The following is an 11,568-nucleotide window of genomic DNA, read 5'->3' as shown; positions in this document are numbered from 1 at the left end:
ATATGAAATTATTTTAAATAATATAAAGCACACTAAGTAGAATGTAAAAAGCCCTCTTTGTTACTCCCAATCTTACTTTAGCCCCCAGAAATAACTGCTCTTTGACAATCAACTAGGCCTCCTTTTAGTCTCTACTGTGCACCGATATGCATCTATTTTTTTTGTTTTTAACATCAATAGAATCATGTTATATGTATAATTATGTGGATGTCACATATATGAAATATATGTATGTTATATAAAGGCATAGCTCTATATGTATATTGCTGTATATCATATATAATCATATAAAAGACATGTCTCTCTATCTCAATCTATGTAGTCTATCTATAGATGCCTTGGGTGTCTTCCCAAGTCTGTACAATTAACATATTTTTTTCACTATTGCAAACAATGTGGAAATAACTTTCTCATACATGTTTAATTGAACACGTTCTTTGGGATAGATCTCTAAAAGTAGATTGCTGAGTCAAAAATATATTCTTTAAAAATTTTGATAAATGTCAAATTGCCATACCCATTAGCAGTCAGTCCCATTCCCCCTCAGCCCTAGACAAACACTAATCTGCTTTATGTCTGGAGATTTGCCTATACTGGATATTTCAGATAAATGAAATCATACACTTAGCATAATGATTTCAAGGTTCATCATGTTGTAGTATATGTCGGTATTCCATTCCTTTATATTGCCAAATAATATTCCATTATGTGGATATACCACATGTTTATTTATTCATCAGTTGGTAGAAATTTGGGTAGTTTCTACTTCCTGACTATTATAAATAATACTGCTATGACCATCCATGTATGAGTATCCATGTAGACATATGTTTACAATTCTGGGTATATAGGAGTAGAATTGCTTGGTCATATGGTAACTCTAATGTTTAACATTTTGAGGAACTATGCCAAGAATAATCAACTGTAAAATGGTTGTAATTGTATCGGTGACATTTGCTATAGCATCACTAAGTCAATAAGGTAGGTAAAGTTTTGTGAAGGTTGTGAATATTGTGTCTGTATAATTAATCTAGAGATATTATAATTGTACTCAAAACATAGATTTACTATTTCAAAAATAGTCATAGAAACTATAAAGAGAAAACTGGATAAAATAAAGTCTATATTTTGAACCAATTCAATTTAGATTTCAGTCAGGTCGAATGATTATTAGATATGTTTAGAGCTTAAATTACAAAGCATTATGAATCTTAGGAATCATCCTTTCAAATATCTTTACATTGAGGAAATAAAGTAATTGTTGTTCAAATATGACAGAATTGGGGAAAAAGTTGGTTTCTATATTATCAAAACCCCATACCCCATTTTTTATTGTGAGGATTATGTAATTTTATGTTGTATATCTGTTTTTTCTTGTTTGGTAGTTGTCTGCTCAAAATGAATTTCCACCTCTCTAATGGAAAAGAGATGATTTGGGGATACATGAAATTTTTCAATAAAGCCTGACCTGTTAGGAATTGGGTAAAATAATATGTACATATAATGGATGACCTTCTGACAATGATAAAATGATATATAATGATCTTTGATTTTTATGTGGAAATTTTAGTCTATGCTAATGTAAAAAAATGTATCTTCAATATAATAGAATTTCTATACGCTAATCAGCATGATAATTACTTTTAAATCTTTAATTAATTTATTCATTTTTATTTTTTAATTTTGATTATTTATCTATTTATTATTATTATTTTTTAACGCGTACAGCACCCGGTATTCCTAGGTGGTCTCCCATCCAAGAACTTAACTAGGCCCAACCCTGCTTAGCTTCTGAGATCAGAAGAGATTGGGCACATTCAAGGTAGCATGGACATAGACTAATTAATTTATTTTTTAACAAATTATGTTATAAAGATATTAGGTTCATATTTTATGTAGAAACCAAATAAATGCTTGTGGTAATTCACTTGCTTACAGTCAAATGATAAGCAGCTATAATTTTAATCCCCATATCCTAATTCCATATCTAGATTTTTTTATATCACCTCTACGAAGATTGGAAAATATAAAAGAAATTCACTTTCTAGATTAATTGCCCATAACAAGTGACTTTCAGTGAACTGTGAATGCTTAATGAGAATTTTATTTAAACCTATCATACCTCTACAGATTGCCTAGGAAGAACTTTGGTGAGTCCCACAAGATGTGGTGCCCCTGAGAGATACCTGAAAGGATCATAGAAAACATTTTAGGGCTTCTCAGAGGGTAAGTTTCCTTTAATTGAAACCTTATTTGAAGGGCTGTGAACACATCTAAGTATGTAATGTATGATTTAAAAAATGCTTTAAGTCAAAACTATGTCCGCTATCGCTGTGCCACAACTATAGTTATTCAATATTTTCTAAAAAAGTACTGATAATATTTAAATTTTCATGTCAAAAGCCCTCAGGTAACTCGCATTCATCCAAATACTTTTTAAAAATAAACACTATCAGCAAAAGATATTAGAAGTGATGACTTCTAAGCTATATAATGCTGATTTTATAAATTCAATATCTTCTAGACTCTCTGAGGGTGGTAATCAACATTATTTTTTCTTAATTATTCTTTTGTTTCCTATTTTGTGAATTACTTTCTCTGTGCTTCCAATCTTCCTTCTTTCTCTTTCTTCCTTTCTTCCTTTGTATATTGGCGTGTTATGTTTATTTATTTTTTTTTTGTATTCATAATGTCAACTTTTCTTGCATACCTATAGACTCTTGGTTTCCTGTTCATATTTAAGAACAAGGTAGTTGAAAGGTCTATGGGGGCTTTGGTTTACATGATTGTCATTTGGTAAGAATAACTAAGGAAGCAGTAGATAAATCATCTAATTTTAAATGATTGAAGCTAGATATATCTGAGCCAGGGCACCAATGTCCACAGTTGTTGAGCCACTTCAACAGATGATATGTTTACTTACTGTTGTGTATTCTTAAGAAGAGAAGATAAGCACATGATCAAGCCACTATCTAGGAACATCTTCTTTAACACCTATTAACATTATTTTGAAAATTGCTGGGCTCAAGAGATACAGTTATAGAACTTGGACTTTTATCTAAACTGAGTCCATACTATTCTATTGTTGTTAAACAAATTTATTTTATTACCAGAAACCAGCTTATTCTCTGGTTGTACTATTTCTATTAGTGGTACTGTTAATCTCTTTATCCCATACTCAAGCATTTGAAGTTGTCCTTGGATCCTCATCTTTCTTCTAGAATTCAATTTACTAATTTATCTTCTATAGGTTCCTCATTTCCATTTCCACAGGACCCACCCTTTGCATGGACTTCTAAAAGTTTTTTAAATAAATAAATCATGTTTGTCATAAATATGTCCACACTTGAAGAAATAAAGTGTATATACACGAGAGCCAGGTAGAACTGGGTTCAAATCCTGGCTTTGTCACTTGTAATCTGCATGAAATAAGGAGTTTATCCTCTCTAAACTGCTCTTTTCTCTTCTATAAAATTGATATAATCATATTTTCTAAAACAAAGGGTTTTGAAGAAGGTTAAATGCGATTAAAAAATGTAAATCACTTCATCCAGTGACTGACACATGGTTATTTATTTTAATATCTGTGGTTATTTTTTATTTTAATATCTGTGGTTATTTTTTATTTTAATATCTATCAATTTTTATGTTACATTTAATCCAACATCTTTAACACATAAAATAAGAACAATAGTTATTTCTTTCAAGTATTTTCTCTGTTGTATAGTCAACACTTCTAGATTCTTAATGATAATCTACGGCTTCTGGAATTTTGCTCTATTTTTAATCACTTGCAATCCACACCTCACTTACAATCTAAAAATCACAGGTTTCTATAATACTTTTTTTGCATATCAACTTCATACTGAGAAACCTTAACTTTTCTTTTAGTTGCCTAGATAGTAAAGCCGAGATGTGTTAGCTAATATTGAAGGTACTTTCCTGTCTGGTCTCTGCCTACTTTTGATTCTCCATTGAGGCTCCATTATTTCTGCATGTGAATGAATAGTTCATTTCAGAAAAATTCATCGCTTAATGTCTGCAAATATACTACTACATATTCCTGAGCTTGTGCTTTTTCTGACAAAACGATCTAAATTATTCCTTGAATTCCCAATTCCACTTTCTATTCCTACTTGAAGTCTGAAATTATATGTTTTTTTTCACATTTATGACATGCTATGTAGTACTTTTATTAATCTTTTTCATAAATATGACAACTCTCTAAACTTAAAGTCAGGCACCAGAGGTAGTTTACCAATATCAGTATGCAGATAATAAACAAGGAAAAGAGGACTATTTGTAATAGGGTGTTTAAAAAATTTACCCCTTTGAGGCAGCCAGTCCAGCAGATAAAATCTAGAATGTAGAATAATCCAAAATGAAAAAACAGTGTTGTACAGACAAATGTTCATGATGTTTGTTTACAATTGCAAAAATTTCAAAATAACCTAAATGTCCAACTATAATGACATTATTAAAAACATCATAGTACATTCATTTGGTGGAGAAACATACATTGTTAAAAATTAAGTTATTGTCTATCTGAAAAACATAGAGAAATACTTTTCCTCATATTCCTTACCATTTATCAAGTACTTACTGTATGCCAGAGTTGAGGTAAGAGGTTACACATATTCATTAATTTCATTCTCTTTATAATACCTGATGAAGCTGGTATTTTTACTGTTTTGTTGTTCATTTATTTATAGCACTATAGCCACTCCACTTGTAAACACTCTGAGAAAGCTTACTGACAATGTTTATAATAATCATAGTGGCTATCTACCAAACAAAATACAGAAAAATGAACTCTACTGCCATTTTTCATTTTGATCATTTGGGGAATGGGGTCTTGTCTTCAGAAGTTTAGGCTGTTATAGTTATAGATAGAAGTACAGTTGAGCCCCCATATCATTGACCTGGCATCATATCTTGTTACGGGTTCTGGATTTCCCTAAGGGCAATCACCCATTTGCAGAACAAGTGATCTTTATAATGTTTAAAAACTAATATGGCATCGGCAGTGACTGATGAGAACAGTGCCACAGCCAGGAAGAAGGTATACCTGAACAGATAATCAATCAGACTACACCTGTACATAGTATGTGAATATCTGTCCTGGCGACTGGGAATTAGAAAGTCACTTGTGCTATTCTGTGTCTTTTTAGTTACACTTTACTAGCAAACCCAGAACTATTAGATTCTTCAGAGTCAACTTCGCTTCCATGGATGGCTGAACAAAGTTTTAATGAGACACTCTTTTAACAGTTTTCTCACGAAATCTCAATAACCAAGATAAGTAAGATTTCTAACAAGTTATACTGGGAAATCTGTATAGAGCTCTTAATGAAGTGGCAACGATAATTACAGCCTTCTAATTAACTACTTAATTGCTATTAATTAGTAAATATCCCAGCTTGGATAGCTTTTACTCAGTTTTATGGTTGAAAAAATATATTATCTTCAACTTTCTACTTAGTTTCCTTTCTGTGCAATTAACCATTTCTTTGTACTAGTGACCTTTCCTAAGAGACATTTAATTATTGTTAATCCTTACCTCTTTTTAATCATCCAAAGAAAGAAAGAAAGAAAGAAAGAAAGAAAGAAAGAAAGAAAGAAAGAAAGAAAGAAAGAAAGAAATGAACAGCTTTAACGGCAATAAGCACCTTAACTTAGAACTGAGTCCATGTAAATTATAGAATATTGAGTCACATGACCTTGAGACTAATGTAGCCTATTTCTTAAATAGATGATAAACCATATACAACATCTATTACCATGAAAAGGAGAGCATTAGCTAATTTTTTTGTAACACATTCTGGGCCTTGTTATATATTAATGCACTTCTCCTCACCATCACCTCCTCATTATAGGATAGAAAAGTGCATCGTAAAGGGACAATTGAGTTTCACCTTTAATTTAGGCCAGTGAAGGGGAAAACATTAAGAATCTGCTTCAAAACAATCCTTTTCATTTAATGGACTTATTCACAGAAGCTTGACACACACATGAAAAACATTAATCCCTTTCTGCTGGTTGTAGAAATAAAGAATCATGGAGTAGAAACAAAATTTTAATTCAATGTGTTAATGAAAAAAGCTAAAGCATTTTATCATAATTAATATATGACATATAATATAAATTATCACATAGTTGCCCTTCCTTGATCTTATGGGTGGGATAATATATTCTATTATCTCTCGCTGGTTACTTTTAAGAATTGCATCTATTTGCTCATATACTCTTGTATTATTTTGTTTAGTAGATCTTTATTTATCACCTGGATGATCTAATCCAGAACAAAGGGAAAAGGATAGTCCCTGACATTTTACAAATGTTCTTGATGAAAATTCACCCCATGAACAATCCAAAAGAGACCCCTCTCTGAGTCACTTTCTACAACCTAGCTGGGAGGATATGGAGGTGACCAAAGTTGGAGTGGGGACAGAGAGAAACCGTGTCTGAGGAGACTGTGATTAGTCTCCTAATTTTTTGATTACAAATTAGAAAAGTCAATTAAATATGTTTAAGACTTGTTTGTTGACATATATTCAACTGCTGTGTTCTTAGGTAACATAGGGAAAATCAGAGGAGTTAGAGATATAAGGGGAATATCCACACTCATCTTTACTCTCTGTGTGAATTTGGGCGTCATTTGATTTCTTTAGGCCTCAGTTTATCAACGATGAATTCTACCCACTTTATAGTGTGGTTAATAAATAATTCATATATCTTATATATAACATATATCATATATATGGTATAAGATATATGTATTATATATGTCACATATAATATATTATATATATGATATATATATATATATATATATATATATATATATATGATATATATGTGTAAATATGATACATTCTTGGGTGGATCCTTCCCAGCATATCTCTGACAGGGCCTACTAACACCCAGGCTCCATTGGGTGTGGCCTTCATTACCTCTGAGTGGACTGACCTGACTGTCTTATTACACTAACCTTAGCACTATCAAAGAGCTGAGGGTTGAAGACTTTTCAAATATGAAGCTCCATGAATTTCTCTGAGGGAGTGGTTGGAATATACACAGCAGTGCCATAGAATGTTATTTCCAAAGTAATTTCCCACACATTCTGCAGTGGTCTCACTATCCGAGCCGTGACTGCCTCCCCACCACATCAGTCTCAGCTTTAGCTGCGTAAATTGAGATGAAGGTTGAGTTTGTCAAGCTGCTTTTAATGGCTTCCTGTTGAAGTCTCTGGGATATAACAAACATTAAACTTTTGGAAATCTGAGAACTTTGGTCTTGAAGCAGGTTCTAGGTTCTCCAGGCCCCATGCAGACCTCCATCTCCTGAAGTTTACAGAGATGCTCTCAGGAGTCGAGATGTAGCTACACTCAAAATGTAGTGATCATTCTTAATGTTGCCACCTAAGTGGAAGGGTTGACAGAAATACTGGAAGGACTGGTCATGGCGCCGTTCTTTTCTGTTTGTTCCATGAATGTCTAATAGGCCTAGAGGGAAGTGTTCTATTTTCTGATCTTGTTAGTGAAATCAAAAAGACAAGGGGTAAAAGTAAAACTTAGAATTTTGATGTCCTTTTTATATTTTTAATGTACAAAATAGCATTTTACTCCATAGTTACTATATTCAAGAAATTCATGCATGATAGCCATGAAAGAGTTATATAAAATCCTAAAATAAAATATGCATTCAAACATATTAAATGCCATGAATTCGGAAATTTTTACAACAGTTGCAGAAATTACCTTCGCTAATGACTGTGTTCCTAAGTAAATTTATTATTGGGGCAAGGTTAAAGGGGACACATAGATTTAGCCTACCTAAAAGCATATTTTTTTTCCCCATCACTTTAGTACATTGTTCATGGTTAGCTTATAACCAATGAACTTTTTCACTTGTTATTTCAGAACTTCCACTAGAAATACATTTTAATATCTTAAGAAATTTTAAGAAACATTTTAATTTCATTGCCAAAATTTGTTTCTTATTAGGGTTAAAATAGGTTTTGGTATAACTCGATAGTTATGCATACACATGTGTGTGGTAGCGATACAAACACATGCATGTATATGATGACATTGCTGCCCTCCATTAGCTTTAGGAGACAAGTCAGAGTGACCATCTTTCAATGTATACTCTTAGACAAAAAATACATTTTTACTTAGGTATTGGTATAGGTATGCATGTTCCAGAAAAATGAAGAACAGAAAAGAAAGAAGGAAACAATGTCTTTTTCTTCTATGTACTCTTCAAATACACCTGCACCTAAATGTGTCTGCTTGGGCAGATTCTATGCCTATACCGAAGGCACAATGGATGCCTTCATTTACCCATTTCAGAAGAGGAACCTCCCAGTAAAGTGCACCTGGAAGTTAACTCAATGAGGATAGGCATTGTCCTTTCCTTATCCCCAAAACATCCAATGCTATGTTTAGTAAAGTGTTCAGTTAATCTTTTTAAGACTGAATGGAAAAATCCTCCTTCTCAGAAATCATTCCCTCGGACAATCTGAGATGCACATGTGCTCTATATGCTCTTTGGACACCCTTTTATGTAAGCCTTACCACAATACTGTGAGGAAGAGGTTCTGTCCACTTTAAGGAGGAAGAAACTGGGCTGAGAAACACTAAGTAATATACTCAAGTTTTCACAGCTAGGAATGAATCTAGGATTTCAGATCTGTCTGAATTTGTACTCTTATTTACTATTAAATATTACTGGCAAAAGTGAAGGTAGGATCTCAAGGAGGATGTGTCCTCATGCATGCCTACAGGACTTCTTACAGTTTGTGAAGGTGGGGAGTGGGTGGGAGGAGAAAGGACAGACTGAATGAGAGCTGGCTCTCTCAATGCCACCATGACTTAGCATGAAATATTCCAATCCAGATTTCCCTTCATTTGGATGTTGAGGACGCAAAATAATGTTCCCCCACCCCCACCACCAATATGTCCATGTCTTAATTCGCAAAACCTCTGAATAGGTTACATTACATGGCAAAGGAAATTAAGGGAGCAGATGGAATTAAGGTTGCTTATCAGCTGCCTTTAAAATACAAGTATTGGTTACTAACCTAGGTTATCATAGTGGCTCCAATCTAATCATATGGGTTTTTTACAGTAAGAGAGGGAGATAAAAGAGAGAACCAGAGAGATGGCAGTATGAGTGGGCCACGGACCAATATTGCTGGTTTTAAAAATGAAGAAGAGGCCCAAGCCTGCAGGCAGTCTCTAGAAGGTGGACTAGGAGGGAGAGTGGCTTCTCTCCTGGAGCCTCCAGAAAGAATGCAGACCTGTTGACACCTTGATTTTAGCCAACTGAGATCTATTACAGATTTCTGACCTCCAGAACTATTAAGATAATAAAAGTGTTGTTTAAAGCCACTAAATCTGTGGTAATTGTTTTTAGCAGCGACAGGAGACTAATACTAATATGTGTCTTGGAAGCCTCAGATTATATACTCTGTAATGGGGTGATCCAGAGCTGTCCCTTCCCTTTGCACATTTACACAGAGGCGTTCAGTGTTGCATTGGTAGAAGGTGGTCTTACTTTGGTGGTCAGCTCACGCCCATGTTCCCCAGGCACTATAAGTACCAGAATTATCACTGCCATGAACCTCACTTAGGAGTTATCTTTGCTGGGACAGAAGTTGTGTTCTCAGGTCTGAAAAATTATTAAAAGCAAATCTATTTGTCATTTTTGTCTAAATTTCTCCTTATTTTTTTTTCAAATTAAGCAATGCCAGAGGAGCACAATTTCATAAGAGGGAGTTGGGATAGCATATGTTTTTGCCTATAATTTTAACTACTGCACATTCGCAGTCATAGTTCAAGTACTGAGGTTGGGACTAATTCTTTCACTTCTCTGCTACACAAAAAGTGACCGACCAGGTGGGGTACATGTATGGGACAAGTGTACAGAAGGAGTATACATGTGTATATGGTGGCAGGGGCAGGAAGTTGATGTGGATTTTGATAGGCTCGCTGTTTTAAAAGCAAATTTAAATACCAATTAATTGCTAATATCAAAAAATTAGATGCCTGAAATGTTATCCTCTGCCATTAACTATTTTGCCACTGGATGGCAGTATAGCGCAAGCGAAAAGAAAATCAGGCTCCCTCTCCTACTGTAAAATCAAGCCCAGGGCTTGTCTTGCTGCTGGTAAAGGATGCTTTATTGTTGTTTCAAGAGAAGAGGAATAGTGACCATGTCAAATAATCAACTTAGAGGGGTAGGGCTATTCTGGCCTAATTCTAGGGCAACGGAGTTCTTGAAAGAGCATAGACTTTGTGGGTCTCAGAACCTATAATTCCTAGCTATGGGGTCCTGCTGAGTTGCTTACCGTCTCAGGACCTCAGTTTCCACATTTGTGCAATGGATGCAAATATTAATATCTTCCTTATAGGGCTATTATGAAAATTAACTGAAGTAATAGTAATAGGGCTATTATGAAAATTAAATGAAGTAATTAGGACATAATAGGCAGTCAAATTTTAATAGTTTGTTTTGTCCTCTGCCTAGGGGAAAAAAATAAATAGAATTTAAATTTTGGACCTTAAGCTCATAGAATCTCTTGGTATGATTATAATGAAATGAAAGATCTTAAGAAGTAAGGGGAAATGATTTATTCTTTACCCTACCTCCATTTGGCTAAAACTTTCCAAAAAGCAATGCCATAACCTTTACTTCATGCTCTCAAATGCTGCTGCTCTCGAATCCATCTCTCCATTACAGTTGAAGTTTATCTTCTTTGAGGTCTGTAATGCTAAACTCACATTCATGGCCTTGTCCTGGGCAGGAGATCACAGTGGAGCTCCAGTACTCAGTGTTTCACTATGTCGTATAGTGAGTTGAATGGTGACCTTCAAAAGATATGTTCATGTGGAACCTGTGAATTTGACCTTATTTAGAAGTAGGTTCTTGGCAGTTGTAATTTAGTATCCTGAGATGGACCACCCTGGATTATTCAGTTGCGCCCTAAATCCAATGACAAGTGTTCTTAGAAAAGCAGAGGGAGATTTGAGACAGAGAAGAGAAGGCCAAGTGAAATGAAGGCAGAAATTAGAGTGATGCAGCCATAAACCAGGGGATGCCTAGAGCCGTCAGAAGATGAAAGAGTCAGAGTTAGATTTTTTGCTTAGAGACTTCAGAGGGAGCGTGGCTCTGCTGACACCTTGATTTCAGACTCTAGTCTTCGCAACTGTGAGAAAAAAATTCCTGTTGTTGTAAGCCACTAAGTGATAATTTGTTACCGCAATCCTAGGAAACTACTACAGATTAAATATCAAGAAAATCCCTGTCCCCAAATACATTTCCACTACTGCTAGAAATTTCATCATTAGCAAGTTTATTCCTGTGGTTTAAATTGCAGCTTCTTTTAAAATAAAACACATGTGGGTCCTTGGGAAAGGTAACATATTTAAAAAATAAGAGAATTATTTTTTCATATTAAAATTTTCTCTAAAACACCAGCTTGAATTGCAAAATAACTTGTCTGGCATTTTGCCCAGTTATTTCAATGGTCCTCAATGAGAGGAGCCAAGATTTGGAGAAATC

Source organism: Pteropus medius, unplaced genomic scaffold (assembly GCF_902729225.1).
Source record: "Pteropus medius unplaced genomic scaffold, Ma_sr-lr_union100, whole genome shotgun sequence".
Lineage (NCBI taxonomy): Eukaryota > Metazoa > Chordata > Mammalia > Chiroptera > Pteropodidae > Pteropus > Pteropus medius.
Note: the sequence above shows the minus strand (reverse complement) of the source record.